General features: G+C 42.4%; 1 pseudogene; it reads left to right on the top strand.

The window, feature by feature from the left end:
- Positions 1–12530: 12530 nt before the first annotated feature.
- LOC123158578 (DNA-directed RNA polymerases II, IV and V subunit 3-like) lies at positions 12531–14253 on the top strand (annotated as a pseudogene).
- Positions 14254–26394: the final 12141 nt, after the last annotated feature.

Raw genomic sequence — 26394 nt, 5'->3', positions numbered from 1 at the left:
GCAGGAGGTGGTGGAGGGGCACTATTCGTTGGAGGAGAGTTGCCTTGTGGTGCAGAACCACTATTCGGGGGTGGACCACCGGGGGGGGGGCACTAGGACCTGTTGTTGGCTTCTTTTTTCTCGACAAGTTCAAGTGTTTTATTTCTGTGCGAGCTGCCGCATATGCTTCCTCACGATGTCTGAAGCAGCATCTGACGCACTAGCAACACGAGCAAGGCTTGCAAAATCCAAGGACAAATTTGCATGTCTAAGTTTTTTCTTGGACTGTGCTGGCAACTCATCGGGTTGACCGTCATTTGTAGGGGGTGCACTGGGTATTGCTTTAGGTGTCCATCTCCTCAGAATGTACTGTGCAGGTATTTCATCTATACCAAGGTAGGTGAAAACCTTCAAGATGTGGCAGCAGAGCATGCCGTCCCTGTCCATTTTGCAGCATTGGCACGTGTAGTCTCCAGCAGCAGGGTCTACTGTCACAAAATAACTCCTAGAACCATACTTAGCAACCCATTTCTGTGATTTGTCGGGGTTGGTATTGTTGGGGTAAATCTCATACAAGTGACCCCCATGCGGCCGTACATTGTATCTCCCAGTCAACTTGAATTCGTTACGGAACTTCTCATACAAGTCCCTAGTATAGGCACCATACGCTTGCTTCTCAATGGGAAAAGATGACCACATTTCAGTCTCCAAATGTTCAGTCCGGTAGTCTTTTCCACCCTCCCGGAAAAGTATGTGATTCTGTATTTTTGAATATTGCTTGACGAAGTTGAGAATGGAATTGTGTGGGTTCACATATCGCTTAAGGACAGCGTTAAAACCCTCACTGCGTTGTGTTGACTACAGGAATGGGAAGAATTGGTGTTTGAAGTAGCAAGGAACCCATGTTTCCCGGTATTTATATAGGTTCTCAAAGTGTGTGTTAGTCATAACCTCATACTTCAACATCAGAGCAGTCCATGCAGCCTCCAACTCATCCAGCGTCAAGCTGAAGTCAATACAACTATTGAAATCTTCCGACAATCTAGGGTTTTGCCCCAACAAGGCACCAAGCTTTTCTTGAGCCTTTTTCATTATATGCCAACGGCAACAACGGTGGACACTTGTTGGGAACATCCTTTTAATTGACTGTGCCATCGCGATGTCTTGGTCAGTTATGATGTTAGTAGGTGCTAGACCATGCATTGCTTCAAGAAAGGTCCCAAACAGCTAATCAAAGCTTGTTGCCAATTCTTGCCTCACAAACCCGCATCCCAACATGAATGATTGTCCATGCCGATTAATCCCAATGAATGGTGCAAAGGGCATGTTATACATGTTAGTCATGTACGTGGTGTCAAATGAGATACAGTCGTGATATGCCTTTGCATAAGCCTTCCTTGCTGCACCGTCAACCCAGAAAATATTCTCCACCCTGTCCTCCTCATCATACTTTATCTTGTAAAAGAAATTTAGGTCCTCTTTCTGCTGGTCTTTAAAGTAGGCAACTGTCTCAATCATATCACCTTCTTTTGTGGCATGCTTGTTCAATTCTGACTTCAAGTTTGAAATATGTTTAGTACCATAAGGTACAATCAGCTCTGTCCCATAGTAATCTGACATGATGTGCATCATACGACCTGCAAGCAAAAACGTAGTGGCTAGTTAGTTTAGTGCATTTGTATGTAGAGGTAGTTGGACAGTACCACAAGATCTTCAACAAACTAATACATTGTTTGCAAGTAACTAAAGGCATACAAGTTTAAATTGGTGGCGAATAAAAAAAGTAGTACCCATGGGTTTTAATTGGTGGCGAATAATAACTAACACACTGAAACCAAGGGACAAGGAAGTGTACTACAGTCAACACTTGGTCAGGGCCTGAGCAAATTACACAGCAGAACAAGGCAAGTCCACGAGCAAACCAAAATCCCGCTTTTTTTAATAATAAACCAGGCAAGTAGTTGCGTAGGGTATGAGCAACTCACGCAACAAGACATGTGAAGTACAGGAAAAAACAAAAAAAATTCCATCATTTTCCAGGCTTTAAATAATAATGCATACAAGTAGGGTGCAAGCAACTCACACAGAAACCAAGGCAATTGTAGGAAGAAAACAGATTTCCATCATTTTAAGGGTTTGAAAAACAATACATGCAAGCAGGTTTGTAGGGTTTGAGCAACTTACATAGCATACAAAGGAAAACCACGGGACAAACCTAATTTTCACATCTTTTTTTTGGTGTTAATCATAACACAAGGTGGTGTGTGAGCATCTCAAACCAAGGTCAATCAGGAACAAAGTTAATTTTTCCACAATCAAGAGAAACCAAGAAGTACTTGCATAAGGTATGACCAACTAACACATGAAGCCAAGGATAGTTCATGATTTTTCCTAGTCATAGTTTAGGAAGGGAACCAAACCTTTTGTCAAGTTGCAATTATGGAGATGTGTGAGGAAAGCCCTTTCTTCTGGTGGTATCCCTTGGTGTGATCTCAGGTACTTAGTCAAAGATGGTTTGTCAACCAACGGGTGGTTGTGCTCAGCAACAAAGTAAATGACCTCCCAACGGCTATCTAATAACTTCACCACCATCTTGGCTCTGCAACCTGTTTGCACTATTGTATCCCGCTTCCGCTTCTTGGTTTTCTTTTTTAGTTTGCTTTCATCATCAAGAAAGACAATTTCATCCTCTTCATCAATATTTTCACCTTGTTCTGCAATCTTGTCTAGGGCAGGAATTGTTTCTGCTCCTCCATCATCAACTTTAGGTTTGCGAAACTTATTGCATACAAATTGCTGCTTTATCAGCTCAGCAGTTTTAATAGACTTCCTTGAAGTGTTCTTCTTGACAGAAAACCCAAGTTGCAAAGCATATGCATGCGTTGTAGTGTTCTTTGGCGCCCTCCGCAGTGTCAAACCTCATTCCAACATATGGCTCCTTAGGCTGTGACCAAGCTTCATCATCGTTTTCACCTTCCAAGCCTGCCAAACCATTTCCAATAGTGCCCCCGGTTTCATCTGCAGTCGTTGTGACATCAATTGTGTGCGCATCCATATCCGTTGCTTCTTCTCCAGGCACAGTTGCACCTCTTGTTGTCCCCCCATTGTCAGTGGAGTGCTCAGCCCTGTCCACTGTGCCCGTCACAGGTGTTGCAACATTTTGTGTAAGCATAGGATTAGGAGACTGAGCACCACCGCGGGGGTTGCTGTGCTGTGTGCAGAATACATGTTCTCCAAGATTACTGCTGTCAGGATTTTGCATTTGAGGGTCAATTTCCGCTGGCAACTCATTTAGTTCAATCATCTCCACCCTGCACACACCAAGTTGACGAAGCAAGTCAGGTGAATCAAGTAAGCATCCAAAACACAGAGTGTAGGCAAGAAAATTAATAAGAGAACAACATTTCAGCTTGATGCAATTTTCTTTTTTTACCAGAGCGTTTGCTAGAAAATACAGTAAGCATACATGCATGAAAAACCAAACACAAGTTGCTTCTTTCTCTACACATGTTTTCATTTATATGGGCACAATATATCAACAGTAGTTTCTTACAACATATGTATTTTTTTCCATGATGTAATTTCTTTGGTTTTCTAAATGTTCACAGGAGAGCAACAGTTCACCATGTGAAATCAAGGTTTTGGTGCAGCAAGGCGGATGGAGAAGATTATTTCTTCATCAAAGTGCATCTTTTTAGCTTTTGCGAAACTTGTGTCAACATGACTAATATCGAGAGTAGATTGTTATATGTTCGATTTTTTAGGAGTAGCCAAGGGTGATGCACTCTTTGTGTTCAAATAAGTTTTTCAGTTGCTTTGTTTTGGGAGGAACAGAACATTTATCTTTTATGCACAAGACCGTTTTCATTTGCTATTTTCCTTTTTGTCTTTCCGTTTTCTATATGATCCTTCTTTGCAGAATCATTATTAGGCACTTAGTATGGTCATACCAAAACAAACATACTTTTTCAGAATGCAACTGGAGCATCCTACTATTCATAACATGTCGATGTTTAAAGCAGGAAACAGTGTTCAACCGTTTTTCCTTGAAGGTAATATTCACTATTGGGCACTTTTTTTATTTCATTCATTTTTTTCTTGTTGTAGTAATATGCAGTATCTCGTATAAGTTGCTTAGGATACTCAGTAGATGCTGAAAAGCTGATGACAGTATCAGCGGTTTATTTCCTTGAAACCAACATAGTACTTTTTTGCCTTATAAACTGTAGCATTTGCTTTAAAAGAACATAGCTTTTGTCTAAAGTAAGTAAGGTACTTGCTCAGAACAAGGGTGTTCACTAATGTTGCAGACCACCTAAAAGGTTTCATGAAACAAAGTTATCTTTGCCCTGCTTGTCAATCACAGTTTTTTCGTTGCTTGAAATAGTATCACAATTTGCTCTCAAAATCAGCAGAAATTTGCTTAAAGATGTCTTTATAAATTCTAGGAATTGTTGGGATAAAAATAACCACAGTAGATCAACTGTAGTTACAGATTATACTCTTGAGACCAGCAGAGTTCTTTTTTGCCTTAAAAACCATAGGATTTGCTTAAAAGGAACATAGCTTTTGCCTAAAGTAAGTAAGGTAGTTGCTCAGGACCAGGGGGGTTTCACTAATGTTGGAGACCACATAAAAGGTTTCATGAAACAAAGCTATCCTAACTCTGTTTTGTCAATCACAGTTATTCGTTGCTTGAAATAACATCACAATTTGCTCTCAAAATCAACAGAATTTGCTTAAAGATCTGTTTATAAATCCTAGGAATTCTTGGGATAAACATAAGGGCAAAAATAAGCACAGTAGATCAACAATACCTACAGTTTATCTTCTTGAAACCAACATAGTTCTTTTTTGCCTTAAAAACCATAGCATTTGTTTACAAGGAACATAGCTTTTGCCTAAAGTAAGTAATGTAGTTGCTCAGAACAAGGGTTTTCACTAATGTTGCAGACAAAGCTATCCTAGCCCTGTTTCTCAATCACAGTTTTTTCATTGCTTGAAATCAACAGAATTTGCTCACAGAAGATCCTAAATCCTAGTAATTCTTGGGATAAAAATAACCACACAAAGATATCTTTTTTTGACTAGCACTCATAAAAAAGGAGTTGTAGCACAATTTAGATGAGTATATGTAGTCTTTTTCGTATAAACCTGAACAAAATAATCAAAAAATTACAGGAAGTATCAACAGGGACACGAGTAGGTACTTTTGGCAAATCCCAGGCAAATTATATGGAAGAGTTGGGCAAACCTGATCTCCCTCTGCGTCCTTGCTTTGTATTTTCTTTCAGTTTTTTGTCAATTTCCTTTGACTGGCACCCCTCCTATGTCGCCATTGCAGGGTGAGCCGAGGTTTGTAGATTTGGGAACGAGGCTTGGGGGAGAAGAAGATGGGGATTCAGGGCTGGTTTGCTTAGGAGAAGGGAACGACTGGGAGTCACATAACGAGGGGACCAGGGGGAGTTGGGTTGCGGGGAGGGTGGGCATGCAATTCGCGTGATACAATGCGGACAGGTGGGTTTCCTTTTTCGTCAGGGGGGACCAAATCCTTCCTTTTATGGCCGGCTGCCAGGGAATACTAGGGAGCACCCAGCCGCTCCCTAGCCGCTCCCTTTTCTTTTTAGAGAGAGAAGAAGAAGAAGAAGAAGAAGAAGAAAGGCGCAGGCGTTTCTGGCGATGTGAGCGAAGCGTAGGCCACTTGCTTAAATGAGTTTATTTGGTGTTATTTTTCATGGTTGACCGAAGCGACGGGCTCGCTGGCGAAGCTTGGAGGGGAGAGTTTGTCTAGTCGCCTAGAGCTATAGAGGAAAAAATTCTGTTTTCTCTTGAATACGTGTTAATTATATAGTAGTTCTGATCTCACACGGTGTTTTTTTTTCCTTCTATTTTTTCATAATTTATTAGGAGAAACCTGGCTTGGTTTTACAAGATGTCTGAATAAGTTAACTCATGTGATGACTCTAGAATCTCTATGGAAAGGTTTTTTGAAATTACACTCAAATGCGCTTAAAATGCTTTTGAAATTTATGTTATATACATTTTCGTGAGGTATGTCGGGGCATATGAAATTCAACTGGATTTGTGTGTAATGCATGTTTGTGCGATTCTGATATTCGTCAAAATATAACTGGATTGATTGAAGATTGCCTGAAATGCCCGCTAAATGTATCCAAAATTAATTGGAATATGAATGGTCTGATTTTTCTAGCCAAACCAGGTTCAAAAAGTTTTAAAATCTTTTCTGAAATGGGAATGGACAAATGGTAGGTGTAAAGAATTGCCTGGGATGTTTGCTGCATGTGCTTAGCTATTATGGAAGTTGAGTGAATTATCTATACATTTGTTCAATCTGCATGAAATGTTTGAAATGCATGTCGAATGTACACTAGTAGAAAAAGGACCTAATGTGAGACACATTAGTCTCGGTTCAATTTTGGCCCGGTACTAATGGTATCAATAGTCCCGGTTCGAACGGCTATGCATTAATGCCAGTTCCTGTTGAACCTTTAGTACCGGTTCGTGCCATGAACATGTACTAAAGGGATGGTGGCAGGCTGGCGTCAGGTCGGGGCCCCACAAGCCCCTTTAGTCCCGGTTCTTGGCACAAACCGGTACTTAAGGGCTAACCTTTAGTACCAGTTCGTGCCACGAACTGGGACTAAAGGGGTCTAACCTTTAGTCCCGGTTGGAGACACAAACCGGGACTAAAGGTCAATTTTCAAACTCTACCCCCCTTGTGTATCGCCATTTCAATTTTGTAAAAAACAAAAGAAAATGATAAAAACTTCAAAAATTAAAATCCTTCGAGATGTAGTTATGTTACTACATCTACTAGTTAGGAAAATTTAAAAACTTAAATTTGGACATGTTTTGCAAAAAAGTGTTATGAAAAAGTAAAACGGCCATATCTTTTGCATATGATGTCGAAAAAAATGTATAATATATCAAAAAAATTAGCACGAAAATCCGCATCCGATTTTGACTGCCATAGGCATGTTTGCAAATCTTTAGAATCCTCAAATTCTAAAAGAAAAAAAAAGATATGCTCAAATTTCAATTTTTTTAATTTTCGTCAAATCTGGTCAAATTGTGGTCAAATTATGGTCAAACTAATTATTCAAGGAATATTAGTGTTAATAAATAATTATTTTAGCTTTTTTGAATTTTGGTCAAACTGTGGTCAAACTATGGTAAAATCTGGTCAAACTGTGGTCAAACTATGGTCAAACTACTTATTCAAGAAATATTTGGTTACTAAATAATAATTATTTTTTAGAATAATAGTTTCAAACTCAAACGGTGAAACATGTGAGTTCATGCTCAAGCTAAATTCCTGAGGGTTAATAGGATTGACAGCTTACTATTGTCAGGTAAACAACACGTGCAGACTTGGAAACTAGGGGGATAGAACTCAGAAGTTAAGCGTACTCAGAATGGAGTAGTGAGAGGATGGGTGACCGGCCGAGAAGTTAGACGATTTGGAATGATGAGGGGTGATTAGAGCAATGATGAGCGGTGATTAGAGAAAAAATCGTCAAATAATTCAGAAATTTGAAAATCAGGAAAAAATTCAAAAAAAATCGAAAAAAAATAAAAAAATTACAAAAAACATATCCTTTAGTACCGGTTGGTGTTACCAACCGGTACTAAAGGTCTCCCAGACCATCGCGCGGGCTCGTGCCATGTGGTGGGCCTTTGGCCCCGGTTCGTGTTGAACCGGGACTAAAGGGGGTTACCTTTAGTCCTCACCCTTTAGTGCCGGTTACAGAACCGGGACTAAAGGTCCTTACAAACTGGTACAACATGTTGTTTTTCTACTAGTGGTATCTAAAGATAATCGAAATGTGATTGAATGTTTTAGGAAAATGCATTCAAACATGAGTGGAATTATTTGCGAGACTTGTAAAAATGACTGAAAATTGAGGAACCATGTTTGAATTGCTTCCAAGTCAAACTCACACTCGGCTATGCTGTTGGATATTCCCTGCACTTTCATCGACAATCTTTCAAAAAATAAAGAAGGCAAATACGTGCAAACCGAGAAGGCTTGAGTTTGTCGGGGGACAGCCACCGTGACTTTACAAAGAGACCATATTCCCCAAAAATTCAATAGCTACAATGAATACAGAGCATCGTTGTTCATCATGCATGTGTAGTGATTTAGAAAAGAGAGAAAACAAAACGGTGTTCTCGTGCTATGAGAATTCAGCTGATCACATAGAGCTCATTTGGTTCATGCAACCATCAAAACATAGATAACTTGGAGTGCATGACTGACACATGTTGATCAAAATATGTCACTTTGTTGATTGAGCATAGCCAAGAGCACAACGCTCCTAAAGCCAATAGTAGCGGTGCACTACCAAAACAAAGCTTCACTTTAACGGTTGTAGGCTTCTACCAAAAACTACGCAAAATCCTGAAACCAAATAATACTATAAGGAGTTGATTGTCATGGGAAAGGATGCTCTTCCCAATGCACACCACCAATCCAAAAATTGGAGGATGAGAATCATGTCCACGGGCAATCTTGATTTGTATGCATCGACTCTGCAAAATGAGACAAATGAAAACAAGCCCTAATCGGTATAGAAACATGCAAATGTACAGCCATAAATTAAGCAAATGTTGTTGCCAATGGAAAATACTAGCAAGCAAACTAAGTGTTTAATGTGATTAACTAGAATTTAATACAAAACCCGAAGGGTAATAAAATTCAGATGAGAAAACAAGCACTAGCTAATTTACAAACTCATTTTGGCTTCTAAATAAATATGCAAAAATAAGGGCATAATACATAGAGGAGATTGCATACGACAAAAGGGCAACGAAGTTAAGAAAGCTTGCATAAAAATCCAAAAATAATAATCCTAACTCTACACTTCAGCTTTCATACGTATTGGTAAAGTTGTTAGGGTGTGCTCACACAAACTCAGTAGTTATATATATCATATTAGCTAATAAGTGAGATACATGTACACAACTAGACTTTGTAATTGGAATGTCAATTCCACATTTGAAGCACCCTAGAGATTTTCCATATCACGAAAAGCAATGTCAGCTTAACCATTAGGCTTCGGCCAAACTTACCAGACATTAGATAAACATGGCACTTCACAGAAGGATATGCCCTGAAGATGTTTTGTGCTATTTCACATCCACCTTTCCTTGACCAGACTTCATGTGACAAATTCAAAGTCATTCCTTTAAGGTTTGGAGAACATTTGAGTATGAGTTTCAAGAAATCAAACTCATGACCTACTCCTTCAAAGCCATTGATCTCCACTTCTTTGAGAGTAGTGAGATGTTTTGGGTTCTCCAATTTGTGGGCGCACATGGACACTCTGGTTTGCATTCTTCTTGCACCTAAAACAAAAAATAGATGTAAATTACCACATAATGTATTTTTTTCACGAATCACATAATGCATTTTTGAGATATGTAATCAGAGCTAATAATTACCGTTGTTCTCCACAAAAAACCCTTAAGCTTTTGCATAGCAGTGCCCATTAGATTAATCCCAAGAAGATGAAACACAAGCGCTCCAAAAACATGCCCCTTTGTTGTGAGATGTAGCTCTACAATAGAGAAGGCCACAACCATATGCTTCTCTATCTCTTGTGTAAAGTTGGCCAACTCATCATGGAAATTAGATGACAACTGGGAAACAATTTGGAAGGATACATATAATTCACAAAAAAACTGTTTAATATGAGTTTGTAGTAAACTGAATAGGAGAGGGGACACACCGCACAAACATCAGCCTCAACAGTTGGAGTTGCTAAAGACCAAACACAATGGGCCATCTGGGTAACCAGTTCCATGACACCTTCTCCACCACTGGGGCCAAGAAGAAAATTTTGGACTCCTCCATTGTGGCAAAGGACATGGTAAATTTCTTAAGCATGGGGGCAACGATGTCTACATGGTCTATCCATGAATTCCTGTCCACTACAATCTCCTGAAGTGACGGAGAGTGGATTGTTAGGTCGTGCTCATGTATGCCAACACGCTTGAGGTGGAGCGTGCGCAAGCACGGGCAACATGAGAGCATGGCAACGATGTTGATGTAGCAGGACGACAGAGTCAACGTCTTGAGTGCGGTGAACTCGACACCGTCTGGCACACGACAGATGACGACGGGAAGTTCCATCGTGATCGAGGTGGCGCGGTGGAAGCAAGGTAGACCCACAATATAGGGATTTATTATTTCCAAGCGGAGGCCAAAGATGACCTCCTTCGGCTCAAGTCGCGCTGCAGCATGGAGCAGCGAGGTTACATCAGGCTTGCGGAGCCCATGGAGGCGCCTTTGTTTCTTGCGGACGTGCCAACCCTCCTTGGCGACATGGATCTCGAGGAGGGAAATCATGCTCGGGGGCCGAGGAACGTGGCCCATCGCCGCTTCGATCTTGGGGAAGGTGATGTTGAGGAAGACGATCTGTTGGAGGTGGGCCCAGAGGCCACACCACCGGCGGGAGAGAGTGCTGGTGCGCGCGGCGGCGGCAATGCATCTGAGTCGGGCAAGGATGAGGAGGAGTAGGTCAGTGGGGAGAGCACTAATGTGGTCCGCTTCACTTCCTAAGGTATCGAGCAGTGGTTTGGAGGAACGCCGCCGACGACGCCCCCATCTCAACTCCATCAGCTCTCTGCTAAAACTCCGATGTTCCCCTTCTATCTGAGACAACGAAGAGAGAATTCCTTTATACAAACCTTCTCTAATAATGTGTTTCCCCATTTGGACCAGAAATAAATATTTCCTATTTGGCACGGGACATAAATTTTATCCCTAATTTCACATTTCCGCCAATATTGGCTACTAATGATGGTCTCTTCCCTGTTTTACACATGGGCTAAATTCTATTGGTAATATGACACCTTTTGTCAATTTTGGCTACTAAGAATGTTAGATGAAAATTAGGTGTGCGCAAATAGGGATGGTTTCGTTTCCCGGGGCCAAACAGGGAAGCACATTTTTAGAAATGACTAGTAAGCTTAGTCGAAGAACTGTCTTGTATGCAATAGCGTGCCATGAGAAGCCCAAGGACAACCGCTCGGCCCAAGAGAGAGAGGAACTCCAACCCAAAGAAGTCGGGAGCTGGCGGGTCTAATGACCGAAGATATATATTCACCACCCAACGAGCCAAATAGGCATCGAAGAACAGAGACCTGAACCTGGCGCCGTTGAGCGAACTCCTCCTCGCACATCCCGACTCTACTTCCCATTCCCCTTCTTGATGATGAACCCTAGCTACCCTCTTGTACTGAATTCGTCGATTCTGAGTGAAATCCAGTGCTTGATCTAGATAAGCCTATTTGGTCCCTTGATAGTAAAGGGGTTTATTCTGTGAAGTCGATGTATAAAATGATAAATTTTGGGGGTATAACTTCAATATGGAAAGATTATATTTGGAGGATCAAAGTTCCTCCAAATATACATGTGTTTCTCTGGTTAATGGTGCACAATAAAAGTTTAACCTCTGGACAAACTTGCAAAACGGCAGCATGTAGCTGACCTGACTTGTGTCTTCTATAATGAGCTAGAGAGTATTCAACATCTTTTCTTTAACTGTGTGGTGGCTCGTCAAGTTTGGGGTGTGTTATCTGTTTCTGCTGATATACATATTCCTGAATCTTTTAGTTCATTCATTCCCTTATGGAAGAATAAGAAGAGTCACGATGCTGTTAATCTAATCTGTGCTGCTACCTTATGGAGCTTATGGTTGTTTCACAATGAATTTGTTTTCCAGGAAAGAAAATGGAGAAGTATCAGGTGTGTGCTGGATTTGGTGGGGAAGCATATTCTTCAATGGAAGGTGCTATGCACGGACACCCAGGCTGCGCTACTCCTCCGATGCTTGAAGCTGCTCGACCATCATCGCGGGGAACTGCTTAGAATCACCTGGCATGTTGATGAGGCTGGGGTGGTTAGGTAATGGAGCTGCTGTAGCTGTGCGCTCTTGTATCCCTCCTTTGGGCTTTTAGCCATCTAGAACTTGCTTATCTCCAAGGAGTTTTTCCATTCAGTTCCATGTAATAAGTCCACTGCAGCTACTCTCAGGCTGGAGCCGAAAGCTGTGAAACGGTCTGGTGACGGTTGTGCCTTTGCTTTTTAGTAAAAGTTGGGGCGGGGGGCAACCCCTTTCATTTAAAAAAAAGGACCGTATCATTTGGTATTCAGAGCCAATCCACCACCTCCAAAATTCCCCCCACCGTAGTCACCATGAGCAGCCTAGCTGAGCAATTCGGTCGAATCCGGGACGCCGTGTGCGAGTTGCTGGAGTTGGTCGGTGCAGACGCTGAAATCATCAAGTCTCCCACACCAGCACCAACAACCGAAGAGATTGAGGTTGACCACGACAATGACACTGCCAGTCTTGCACGGTTGCACCTGTGGTGACTATCCCTGGTGTCGGCCTCGACGTTTGCATCGATGATGTCCTGCCTCATGTCTCCTCACCACCAACTATTGCCTTTGAGGAGGCTGTTGAGGTTGTCCCCTCTGCAACCAGCAGCTCATCCACCATGTTGTATGCCATGTGTTTGACGGAATGCCCAAGTTACAAGGGTGCCACATTGGATTTTGCGTTCACCCCAGCCACGACACCCACATCGCTCACGGCCACCGCCTTCGAGCAACTGCTAGGAAGGGATTTGGAAAGGATCATGCCAAATGGTCTCCAGCTGCTACTGTGACCTTCATGTATGAGCCTGATATACATATTAATGAAGAGCTCATGGAGAAACTTACACTTGAGGAAAAACAAAGCTAGGTGGAGAGCAGCCCTACAAAAGTATTTGACATCGATCCTGTCACCCAACAAGGTCAGCCTGTTCTCTACTAGTGCTTCTCCGTCACTTGTTTTAACAACATCATCAATGAATCCGGAGTTTTAGGGGGTTTTCATATGCTATGCTAAACTATTGCTAGATTCACTGTGTTTGTGTGTGTGTGTGCGCGCGCATGGGGTTACGCACACAGGTCTGTGGGCGAACTATTCCTAGATTCATCAGACATCTTACATGCAGTATTAGTCAAATCATTCAACACCACAACTATGATGTTATGCAGTCTCCATGCATTACTGCAGATAAGCCATCAATATTTGCTGATGCTGCAATCTGTCACTACAAAGTTGTAGGCACATAATTGTAACCCAGCACCTGCTATTGTAAGGGGTGCAGGTGTTTCTATTCAGTGCTTGTGTACTTATATCTGCTAATCTTTTTATGGCTGTTAGAATTAAATTACTGTCAAAGACGCGCGTTTGTTTTTTGTCTGGCTGACAACTTGACATATCAATACGCATAGCACTGATACTTCATACTAGTTATTTTGACGACAAATTCTTATCGATGTTACAGAAATCTATTAAAATGGACTACGCAGAGCAATAATTGTTGTGTCAATATATTTACTAGTAACATGTGACTGTAAAACTGTGTTTACTATTACCAAAATTATGTTTCCATTCATGATGAAGATACCGCAAATTGCGCTGTTCTGTTTACTGAACTCTTGGGGTGCTTCTCCAAAGTGCAAGAGAACAAAATTACGGCAAGTAAGCAACCACAACAACATATGCAAACCATCCTAATGATTGTTAGAAGACATTCCTAAACTCTGAGAGCTCTAGTAGCCATAATTTACATTTCATGAATGCCTTCTTCTAGCAGATGCCTATCTGTATAAAATAATATATTTTCAAATTATTATGATAGATGGGGTTGTATTTTATTTTCATATATGCAAGTGGAAATTAAGCCATGGAGCAGTATGTTTCTAAATAATATACTCCCTCTGTAGACTAATACTAGACGTTTTAGGTCACTGAAATAGTGATCTAAAACGTCTTATATTAATTTACAGAGGAAGTACTAGATTGTGTGCTTACTAGTTGTGTGGCAGTTGGCCCAAACTTAAAAATATGCGGCCATTTGGCCATTTGTCTTATTTATTGCATATAACAAACCATTTGATTTTGAGCATGCATGCTTCTGTGTCACTCTCAGGTGACGATTGTGGATCCAGAGGCATACACATACGACGATGAGGTGATCAAGAAAGCAGAGGCCATCGGGAAGCCAGGATTGGTGGAAATCAACGCCAAGGAGAGCTTTGCGTTCACCGTGGAAACGACCGGTGCCATCACATACGATGATGAGTTCATCATGAATGCTATCACGGTCCTAAGGCAGAAGTTGGACGCCATTCGCCAACAAGATGACGACGGCGATCTTGGCGAGCTCGACGCCCACCTTGTTGGAGGCTAACCGGTTGCTTTCTCTGGAAAAGAAATCACTGGTCGTGTCTTTATTTCTTCCGTGTGTAGTGTAGGCTTGTCTGACTGGGGTGTTTGTGGCAAGAGGTAATGGATGATGCCTCCTTTGATCTTGGAACGGATGCCTCCTTTGGTATCCAGTACCAAAACTTTAGTGGATGAACAGTGAAGCAAAATGCAGCCTGATGGAGGAATGATGGAAACATCTGTTTGTTTACTACTGAGTAATACTATAATACTCCAACCAAGTAGGAAGGGGGGAAGCAAAATGCAGCCTGATGAATGCAACTACAATCAAGCACACATTTACATTGGGTGGTAATTAATTAACTAGCCCTAAATTATTCAAGTCAATCGAGGTGAATAACAATAAATGACTGGTGAACATCCATCTATGTCTGAAACCATGCTCTTCATGTCTCAAATAAGTCAACACATCCAAACCAATTAACCAAACCATAAACTTGAATGATGGAACCAGCAAACCAAGGCGAGGCAAAGCAGAAGAACAAGAGACAAATGGTTTTTATTCTTTCTACCAAGTTTGGATCCATATCTAACCTCCCAAGCAATCTGCCGCCTGCCAGGTGAAAGTGCAATCATGCCCTTAATCATATTTTGATGTTGATGACAATATGTATGCTAGGGACTAATCATGTTTATCAAGTATATCTCAGGATTATGTCCCAAAGACCGTGTGTGTGGATCATGACTAGGGATAATATGCATATAACTCAAGAATGTAGATACAAGACATTGGCTTTGTTTACGGTTTGTTCTTGAGTATAGGGATCCCGCACTATTAAGAGGGGATCGTTGGATCTAGTGGAAGACTTGCTCAAAACCCACAACTCCTATTCTTTCTCCCCGGACGTCCGGTACTCTACGGACGTCCGGTCCTTCTCAGTTGTCCGGAAGTCCGGCTCCCTCCGGTTGTCCGGTGTTCCTTTACAGAATGATATTTGCGGATTTCCGGAACTCTCTGGACGACCGACCTCCGGATGTTCGGCTGGTCTCAGACGTCCGACACTTTCACCACAGAACTGTATTTACGGATTTCCGGGCTTCTCCGGTCTTCCGGGCTCTGAACGTCCGGCACGTCTCGGACGTCCGTATCCTGTGCCCTGATCCATGGCTCATATATTTCCAGTGGCCGGACGACCGATAAGTGTCGGACGTCCGGACTTATTTGTGCCACCGGACGTCCGGTATTGTCCAGACGTCCGACCTATCCTGTGCACTAAAGGGTCCCAAACGGTCACTTTTCCATACCCACTACATATATACCTCTCCCTTCCACGGGATAAGGTTGACCATTCACTTTGAGCTTTCCAAGAACACTCTTCACTCTCTCTCTCTCTCAATCACCTACATCAAATCCTAGATCCCTAAGTGATCTAGGAGCATTTGAGAGAAGTTCTCCGATCAAGTGATAGATCCACTCCTTCCCCTTCTTTGCACCAAAGGAATTTGTGATTTGAGCAAGTCTTGAGATTTTCTCCAACGTTCCTATTACTCTTGGAGGTTGGAGACTCCTAGGCAGTAGGAGTCATTCGGAGAGGAATCAACCTTTGTGATTACCCCCGGAAAGTTTGTGAGGGTTTGGAGATCACCCCAAGGTCTACCACTAGTGGTTGAGAAACGCCTCCATGGTGTTGTCTCAAAGGGAGAATAGGGTGAGCCTTTGTGGCGTTGGTGTGACTTCGTGGTAACATCCACCTCTCTAATGGTGACTAGCTTCCCTCCAAGGAAGTGAACATCGGCATACATCCTCGTCTCCTGGAGTTGCGGTTATTCCTAACCCTAACTCTCTACTTGTGGTCACTTGTCTCTTTGCACTTACTTACATCATATTGTGCTTTCTTACTTATGTGCTTGTGTTACTTGCTTAGTATTTAGTACTCACTTGCAATTGTTAGGCTCACCTTCATATTCCGCATTATTGCCTAAAATTGCTAAGAAATAATTAAAATTTTGTAATTGTACCTATTCACCCCCCTCTAGGTCCATCTTGATCCTTTCAATTGGTATCAGAGCCTCGTGCTCTATTCTTGTGGCTTAACTGCCCTAGAGCGAGATGAACCCGGATGGGACTCCCCTGGTTGTAGATCCGAAGGATAAAGGCGAGGCTTCCTCTGAAGTCAAGTCCTTTACGTCCGAGGATCTGGAATGGGCCCTTGATAAGCAAAAAGAGGAGCATGATGCTTCTCTTGAGGCCTTGGTCCAAATGAGATTAGCCACATTGTCCACGGTGCTTGCACCACTCTCGGGTGGTGTGGCTTCAAGGCCAACTATGCATGCTTCGTCACTTGGTCAACATCCTCCTAGCAATGAACACGCTAGTGTTCCTTGGATTTATGCAAGACCTCAGGTTGAGAAACCAAGATATAATCCTCAAGGAAAACCTCCTTTACTTAGTGCCACTTCCGATTTTGCGTTGTGGAGAGTTGCTATGCAGGATCATCTTCGACATGGAAATGATGAGATGCTGGAGATCATGGAGTATGGTTATCATGTGGTTGATCGAAAGAACCCTACACCAAGAGAAATTTATGACAAGAATCTCAATGACACTGCAATCATGTGTATAAGGAGAGGTATGGATGAAAAGCAAAGGAGACCGTTCATACACATCACAAGTGCCAAGGAACTATGGGAAAGTATTATAAGATCCAAGACTGGCACCTCTACCCTCCGGAGTGCTCAATATGAAATTGCCAAGGGGAAATTACAAAACTTTTGTATGGAGAAAGGTGAAACCCCCCATCAACTCCATGAGCGTCTCATGACTCTCGCTGCCGACATTGAGTCATGTGAGTGCGACAAGACACAAGATGGATTCAACATGACTAAGGGATTCCTTGTGGATAAGTTGCTTCATGCTCTTTCCCCATATCACCATCAAATGGTGTGGGACATAAGACAAGACCATACCTTCAAGGAAATGACTACAGATGACATCATATCCACCTTCCAACTATTTGAAGAGTCAAAGGCTAATGCCACAAAACATCTTGCCATGCATGGTACCCCATCATCAAAGACCAATTTTGCATTGAAGGCCAAGCATGTATGTGAAGATGAGCAAAGTGAAGAAGAAGAAGAAGATGATGATGATGATGAAGATGGTGATGAGATTGAATTCGATGAGGGCCCTTCATATGAAGACATGGCTCTCTTTGTCAAGAAGTTTAGCGCGGGAAAATTCAAGGGAAGATTTGAAAAGAAGAAAGTAAGAAAATGCTACAACTGTGAGGAAACCAACCACTTCTCCAACGAGTGCCCTTATGAGAAGAGAGAAGATAAACCAAGGTTTCCCAAGACCTTTCCCAAGAATAAGTTGCCAAATCCATTGAACTCCAAGCTTAAGAAGAGAGATGGAAAAGCAATGGTTGCTCAAGAAGAATCCAATCCGGATGATTTTAGTGGTGTTGCCGGAGTTGCTCAAGACTCTCAAAACACCTTGAGGTTAGTAAACAAGAGTGGTGACGTGGTCACCTACAACTACATGAAAGACTACAAGGGCAACGCTCACAAGTGCCTAATGGCAAATGCCATGGTTGAAGATGGAGAGGACCAAAGCTCTCCTGACAAGGTCAAGGTAACTCCATGATCAAATCCTCCACTTTTCACTCCTTCTACTCCTTGTGATGAGTATCTTGATGCAGAGGATAGTTATGAGGATGATGATCTAGATGATCCTATGAGTGCTAAACTTAATAAGTTCATGTGCTCACTCAAAGGAAAGAAGCTCACTATGTTTCGTATGCTTATGGAGATGGTGAGTAAGCACACCATCACCATTAAGGAACTCAAAACCCTCATCACCGAGGAAAAGGAAAAATGTGAAATCCGTGAGCGGAAAGTCCAATATGAGGAAGCACGAAATGATGAACTGTGCTTAAAAATTGGTGCGAATATTGATGTTCATACTAATGATCTTGCCTCCTTGAAAAAGACTATTGACTCTTGCGAAGAGTTAATGAATGATAAACGTAAGCTTGTGAAGTCTCATGCTTCTCTCTGTAAGGATTGTGAGCTTCTATCCGTGTCTCTCAAGACTAAGGAAGGAGAGCTCATCGTTCTTACAAAGAGTTTTGAGACGCTCAAACTTACTTATCTTGAAACTCTAGCCAAGGCTTACTCTTCTCCTATTATCAATGTTGATGCTTGTACTACTAACTCTAGTAGTGATCTAGCATCTATTCTTGAGGAAAATCGCTTTCTCAAGGCTCAAATCGAGAAAGGTCTCATGACATGTGCTCAAGGGCAAAAGAATCTTGATGAGATATTGAGCCAACACAATGAGGTGTTTGCCAAAGAGGGACTTGGGTTTGACCCAATCACAAGCAAGAAGAAGACGTCCTCTCAAAAGTGCACAACCCCTCTAAAGGAAACATTTTTACGAGAAGGGCTCAAGGAGAAAGGTAAGGTTGTGAGTGGGAAGGCCACAAGGGGCATGCCCACTCTCAACAAGCCTAAAGAGTTCATGCCTCCATCCTATGTACCTCATAAGACTAAGGATGGAGAAGTTTATGCAAAATTTGTTGGTCCTCGAAATGCATTCCGGTTCTATGCTATTTGGGTCCCTAAGACCCTTGTGACTAACTTGAGAGGTCCCATTGCAAAATGGGCGCCTCTAACCAAGTCTTAATTGTGTGTAGGTTTACTTCTCCGGTGGAGTGAAATGGGTGATTGATAGTGGATGTACAAATCACATGACTGGAGATAGCAAATTGCTCTACGATTTCATGGAAGCTATTCAACCTTTCATGAGCATTATGTTTGGTGGAGGTTCAAAAGGACAGGTACTCGGGTTGGGCAAGGTGGCTATCACAAATGACATGTCTCTTGCAAATGTAATGCTTGTCCAATCCCTTAAATACCATTTGCTTTCTGTTCGCCAATTGGCATCTGTTGGTTATGATACACTCTTTGGACTAATGGATGTGAAAGTATTTAAGAGAGATACTCTTGAAGTGGCCTTTGTTGGAGAGTTGGATGGCAACCTTTACACGGTTGATTTCTCGAAGGAGAGCACATTCCATGAAACTTGTCTAATGGCCAAGGCCGACAAGGGGTGGCTATGGCATCGCCGGCTAGCCCATGTCGGCATGAGAAATCTTCAAGATATCTTAAAAGGGAATCACATCCTTGGACTAACCAATATCTCTTTTGAGAAAGATCGTGTGTGTAGTGCATGCATAGCCGGGAAGCAACATCAATCAAAGCACCCACCCAAGAACATTGTGTCTACTTCAAGGCCCCTGGAGCTCCTTCATGTGGATCTCTTTGGGCCTCCTTCATGGGATAGTCTTGGTGGGAAAAAGTATGGACTTGTCATTGTTGATGATTACTCAAGATATACATGGGTGTTCTTCCTCAAGTCCAAGGACGAGACGAAGATCACCTTAATTGATTTTGCCAAGCAAGCACAACAGAAATTTGACAAAGAAATCTTGGCAATAAGAAGTGACAATGGCTCTGAATTCAAGAACTATACCTTGGAAGAATTCCTTAGTGATGAAGGGATTGAGCATCAATATTCAGCTCCATACACTCCTCAGCAAAATGGTGTAGCCGAAAGGAAGAACCGTACACTTGTAGAGATGGCAAGGTCCATGTTGGATGAATACAAGTCACCACATAGTTTTGGGGCCAAAGCTGTCAACACCGCATGCCATGCATCAAACCGTCTCTTCCTTTGCACTATATTGGAAAAGACTCCATATGAGCTTCTAACTGGGAACAAGCCAAATGTCAAGTACTTTCGTGTATTTGGGTGCAAATGTTTCATCCTCAACAAAAGAGAACGGTTAGGAAAATTTCAATCCAAAACAATTGAGGGTATATTTGTTGGCGATGGATCAAACTCTCACGCCTATAGAGTCTACAACAAATCCAATGGATGTGTTGTAGAAACTTGTGACGTGGTATTTGATGAATTTAATGGCTCCCGTGGGGAGCAAGTTGATCTAAGTGATGTAGGTGAAGAAGATTCTTCTCAGGACATTTTGACCATGGGTATTGGTGCACTTCTTCCTATGGAACAAGAACCTCATGATGATGAAGAAGAAGATGGAAGTCTCACACATCATCAAACTACTTCAACACCCATACCATCACAAGTTCCTATTGCTCAACCGATGCCCTTAGCCCAAGTAGAAGAAGATGATCAAGTTCCTCTTCATGATAATCTTCAAGAACAAGATCATCATCAATGGCAAGAACAAGAAAGTCCAATCATTGATGATGAACCTCAACAAATCCAATATGAACAAGAAGATATTCCTCCACACATTAATGATCCATATGTTGAGGACGTGGATGGAACCTCGAGAAACTCTAACTTCCATCATGCCCCAAGTGGCCGGTCGCGTTGATGTTGACAAGATTCTCACCGGCATATCGGAAGGTAGAGTCACTCGTAAACATTTGACAAACTTTTGTGCTCACTTCTCTTTTGTGTCTAGTGTTGAGCCCCTCAAGGTACAAGACGCATTGATGGACAACGATTGGCTAGTTGCTATGCAAGAAGAGTTGAATAGTTTTGAACGCAACCAAGTTTGGTCATTTGTCACGCCCAAGATGCGACCCTATCCTAAAGGAACTCGAAGGTCCCACCAAGGATAGAAGCACATATTGAAGACGCTTTTGCAAGGTGGATATCATTACATCAACATTACATAATAGATAGGGATACATACATGAGGCATACAATGCCACTCGAATACAACATCACAATACATAAGAGCATCATCCGACTACGGATGAAACACAAACAGAAGCTCAAACGACATCCACCCTACTAGCCCAGGCTGCCGACCTGGAACCTATCCCCTGATCGAAGAAGAAGCAGAAGAAGAACTCCAAAACAATCAAACATCGCTCTCGCGTCATGATCATCGCATAACATGTACCTGCAACTGTTGTTGCAGTAACCTGTGAGCCACGAGGACTCAGCAATCCCATTACCATGGGTATCAAGACTAGCAAAGCTTAAAGGTAAAGGAAGTGGTAAAGTCGTGAGGCTGCAGCAGCGACTAAGCATGATATGGTGGCTAACATACGCAAATAAGAGCGAGAAGAGAAGCAAAGGAACGGTCGCGAAGCTAGCAATGATCAAGAGGTGATACTGAACTCCTACTTACGTCAAACATAACCCAAAACCGTGTTCACTTCCTGGACTCCACTGAAAAGAGACCATCACGTCTACACACGCGGTTGATGCGTTTTAATTCGGATCTGGTGTCAAGTTATCTACAACCGGACATTAACAAATTCCCATCTGCCACATAACCGCGGGCACGACTTTCGAAAGTTTATACCCTGCAGGGGTGTCCCAACTTAGCCCATGATAAGCTCTCGCGATCAACGAAGGATATACCTTCTCCCAGGAAGACCCGATCAGACTCGGAATCCCGGTTTACAAGACATTTCGACAATGGTAAAACAAGACCAGCAAAGCCGCCCGCTGTGCCGACAAATCCCGATAGGAGCTGCACATATCTCGTTCTCAGGGCACACCGGATGAGCCAGACGTCGGGTTGGCATAGACCCTGATTGCCCAGGGGGCGCCGGACATCGCTCGGTTTGGACCAACACTTGGACAAGCATTGGCCCCGGGGGGCTAAAATAAAGATGACCCTCGGGCTCCGGAAACCCAAGGGAAAAAAGGGCTAGGTGAGGCAAATGGTAAAACCAATGTTGGGCCTTGCTGGAGGAGTTTTATTCAAAGCGAACTATCAAGGGGGTCCCATAAATCACCCAACCGCGTAAGGAACACAAAATCCGGGAACATAATACCGTTATGACGGAAACTAGGGCAGCAAGAGTGTAACAAAACACCAGGCATAAGGCCGAGCCTTCCACCCTTTACCAAGTACATAGATGCATTAATAATATAAGAGATATTGTGATATCCAACATAATCTTGTCCACCATGGACCAATCTTCAACTTCACCTGCAACTAGCAGCGCTATAAGAGGGGCTGAGCAAAAGTGGTAACATAGCCAAACAACGGTTTGCTAGGAAGGGTGAAAAAGATTAGAGGCTGACATGGCAATTTGGGAGGCTTGATAACAAGTGATAGGTAGCACAACATAGCGATAGAACAAACAACTAGCATAGCAATGATAGTAGTGAGATCCAGGGTAGCGGTCATCTTGCCTGAAATCCCGCAAGGAAGAAGAACGAGTCCATGAAGAAGACGAACGGATGAAGCCGAACCAAGCGTAGACGAACGAATCCTCACGATCACAACGAAACGGGAAACTATCGAGAAGAAGCACACAACATGGTAAACACACCACACATAGACAAGACATGATGCACAACAAGCATGATGCATGACAAAGCTAGATGAGGCTACTCATGGCAAGAGATTATGCAAACAAGAGCAACACATCAAGGCAAGTTTAAATGAGGCCGGGAACAACATATAACAATTCCGGTAAGTCCTCATATGCAAATTTCGAAATTGGTCCAGATCTGAATAAACCTTATGTTAAAGTTGTTAAACAGCAAGTTAATATGCACCAAGATGATCTACACGAGATTCTAGTCAAGTTACATATAAAGTTCATTTACTTCGGAGCTACGGCCTAGAAGATATGAGCAAAACAAGTTAACCATGGCATTGATGCAAAATGCATACAAACATCAAGCAAACACTCTCAAAACATGGATGCAACATGATAATATGAAACTACATGCAAAATCAAGCAAGTTTCATATAGAGCACACTCAAAACGGAGCAACGGTTCAACACATACACTCTATACAAGTTTAAAGGACAAGCTGTCCAAAACAGCAACTAGGCATATCGCAAGCTTCAAAATAACATGCTACAGCATCCTAACATGATAACAAAAGTCATGGACATGATGTATAGGTAAAGCATAACAAAACATGAACACTGAGCTATCTCCAGAAATCACTAGAACATGCTCAAAAAGACATGGCAAGATTGTATATAATAACAGTTTCGGACTTTGCAGAAATTACATCAGGTTGCAATGTTTAGAGCTATCAAATAACATGTTACAGGAACTTATCATGTCAAACAAAGGCATGGCATGAACCTACTAAATGCATAGAACAAAAGTCCTTTACTGACCATGAGCCAAAAAGGATCAGAAGATATGATGGCACCCATGTAAACATGGCAAAAGATATGACAGATTCATACATGGCAGGAACAACAATAAGTAGGCATGTTGGTGAGCTTGTACCACTCACCACAGAGCATCTCATGGCATGGCAAGGCAACAAACAGTAAGAAGACATGTTTATGAAGATAAGAATGGCAAAAACAAGTTCATAGATTGCATGGATCTCTAGCAAAGCTCATGGCAAAACTGAACTTAATGTTAACAGGCTGACAGCAACATTATTTAGCAATTTGAGAGCAAGATTACAACAAGCTACAGCAGGCTATAAATGCAACCAGGAGCACGGATGGATAAAGCATGACATGTATAACAAAACATCCTTAGTGAACATCTCCATATTATGCATAGAATGACTTGTAGAAGCAGGTTTACATAGCATCATGAAATAACAGATTCAGACTAGCAAAACAGCAACAGCAAGTACACTACTTCACGAGCTCGATGCACTCACTACAAGACTAAAAAAAAATACATGGATTGCACCCCCTGTAAAGATGGCATATCATAGTTCAAAACTCATGTAGGACTCATGCTCATAGGATGCACACACAAAATGCAACGAAAATGACAAATCACCAAGTTATAGCAGTTTCAGCAGATTAACATCATATAGCACTCTTGCAACAATGATTCAGGCATCAAGATGAACTCAAATTAACATGGCACACTGGAACAAAATGAAGAGCATCTCTCGATGAACATTTTGACATATTACACGTACAAAACGGAGCAGTATGCAACAAGTTATGATGCGATGAACATGGGCACACAATGTTATGAACTCTGGGGACTTAGTAGGAAAACGACCTTCGGGATCTAGGGTTCGTCTGGGCACGCGAACCGAGGTAACTCTGGCGAGGTGGTGGCTTGCTCCGGTGAGGTCGAGGACGGCGCGGGAAGGTGTTTGCTAGGGTTTCGGGGGAAATTATCCGTGAATTTGGGGTAGGGCACCTATTTATAGATTCTGGGAGCTAGGAGAGGCCAAATGAGGAGCGGTTTTCGCCCACACGATCGTGATCGAATGACCGAGAGCATGGAGGGGGTTAGTATGGGTTTTGGGCCACTTTGGAGGGGAGTTGGGCTGCACACAAAAGAGGCCTTTACGGTTCCCCGATTAACCGTTGGAGTATCAAACGACCTCCAAATGGAACGAAACTTGACAGGCGGTCTACCGGTGCTATACCAAGGCCGCTTGGCAAACCTCAGTCCATTCCGAGAATGTTTAACACCCGCTCACAACAAGAGACAAAAAGGGGGACGCCGAAGGACATAGGAGTGCCGGATTGCAAAACGGACAACGGGGAAAAAGCTCGGATGCATGAGACGAACACGTATGCAAAATGAGATGCACATGATGACATGGCAAAATGCAACACGCAAGCAAATGACATGGCCACGACGGCGAATAACTGGCGGACACCTGGCGCATCGGATCCGGGGCGTTACATCATAGTCAAGAGGCCATCTACCGAGCACAACGTCGTTGGAACAAAATGGATTTTCAAGAACAAGCAAGATGAAAATGGTGTAATCATCCGTAACAAGGCAAGGTTAGTGGCACAAGGGTACTCACAAGTTGAAGGTTTGGACTTTGGTGAGACCTTTGCCCCCGTTGCCCGTCTTGAATCCATTCACATCTTACATGCTTATGCCGCTTTCAATGGTTTTACATTACATCAAATGGATATGAATAGTGCTTTTCTTAACGGTCCTCTCCTAACATTCATTTGTGCGAGAAGTTTGCGGCTTCCATGACCAAGAATTTTGAAATGTCACTCAATGCGGATTTGAAGTTCTTTCTTGGATTTCAAATTCAACAATTTCAAGAAGGAATTTTCTTATCTCAAGCAAAGTACCTCAAGGATATCCTAGAGAAGTTTGGCATGTCTGATGCTAGTCCATGCAAGACACCCATGCCAACCAAAATTTCTCTCACTCAAGACACAAATGGTACTCCTTTCGACCCATCTATTTACCACTCTATGAATGGTTCATTGCTTTATCTTTGTGCATCTAGACCAGACATCATGTTCAGTGTATGCATGTGTGCTAGATTCCAAGATTTCCCTATGGAAAGTCATCATAAGGCGGTTAAGCATATTCTTAGATACCTTGTTCACACCCCAAAGTTGGGTCTCTAGTACCCCAAGGATGCTAAGTTTGATCTCATTGGGTACACTGATGCGGATTGGGCTGGAGACAAAGTGGATCGTAAGTCCACATCCGGTGCATGTCAGTTTCTTGGACGATCCTTGGTAAGTTCACTACTAGGAAAACCCTTACCAGTAGCGCTGGTTTTTTGGCTATTAGTAGCGCGGGCGGGCGCGCTACTGCTACAATGCTACAACTATTTTTTAGCAGTAGCGCTTGTTTGAACCAGTGCTACTGCTATCTGTATCTAGCAGTAGCGCGCCTCTGTCCATCGCTACTGCTAATACTAGTAACGTGGCCGTTCAAAAAAAATGCTACTGGTAAGCAGCGCTGCTACTACTCCAATACCCCATGCTACTGCTAGTATTTTCTTTTTTTTATGTTCCTATATTCGTATTTTTACAGGTTTTATACAGTTACATAATACACATACACTGGAACTATATGAAAAAGGAATGTCTCATCATCATCGTCGAAGTGGTACAACATAGTCTCATCATATCAACATAGTCTCAACACAAATGATGTCGATCTCATCATCATCTCGAAATAGCGATACAAGTTAATGATGACATGTCTCTTACATTGTCACCATAGACACATGTTTCATCATCTACCTAAACTAAGACATACACATAAGAGCGATCACGCTGATCAAAAGCGGTATTAATATTATGTAGTAGTTTTTGCAGCGGCGCTGGTTCTGAATCCCCTGTTGTGCTATGAATCTCAAGTAACTAGCTTCGGCTTCCACTCTGCTATCAAACTCTTTCTGGCTTCCGCTGGAGAAGCCAGAGACTTGAGCCTG

The sequence above is a fragment of the Triticum aestivum genome, chromosome 7B (genome assembly GCF_018294505.1).
Source record: "Triticum aestivum cultivar Chinese Spring chromosome 7B, IWGSC CS RefSeq v2.1, whole genome shotgun sequence".
In the NCBI taxonomy this organism is placed as follows: domain Eukaryota; kingdom Viridiplantae; phylum Streptophyta; class Magnoliopsida; order Poales; family Poaceae; genus Triticum; species Triticum aestivum.
This window is presented reverse-complemented; position numbering and strand designations above follow the sequence as displayed.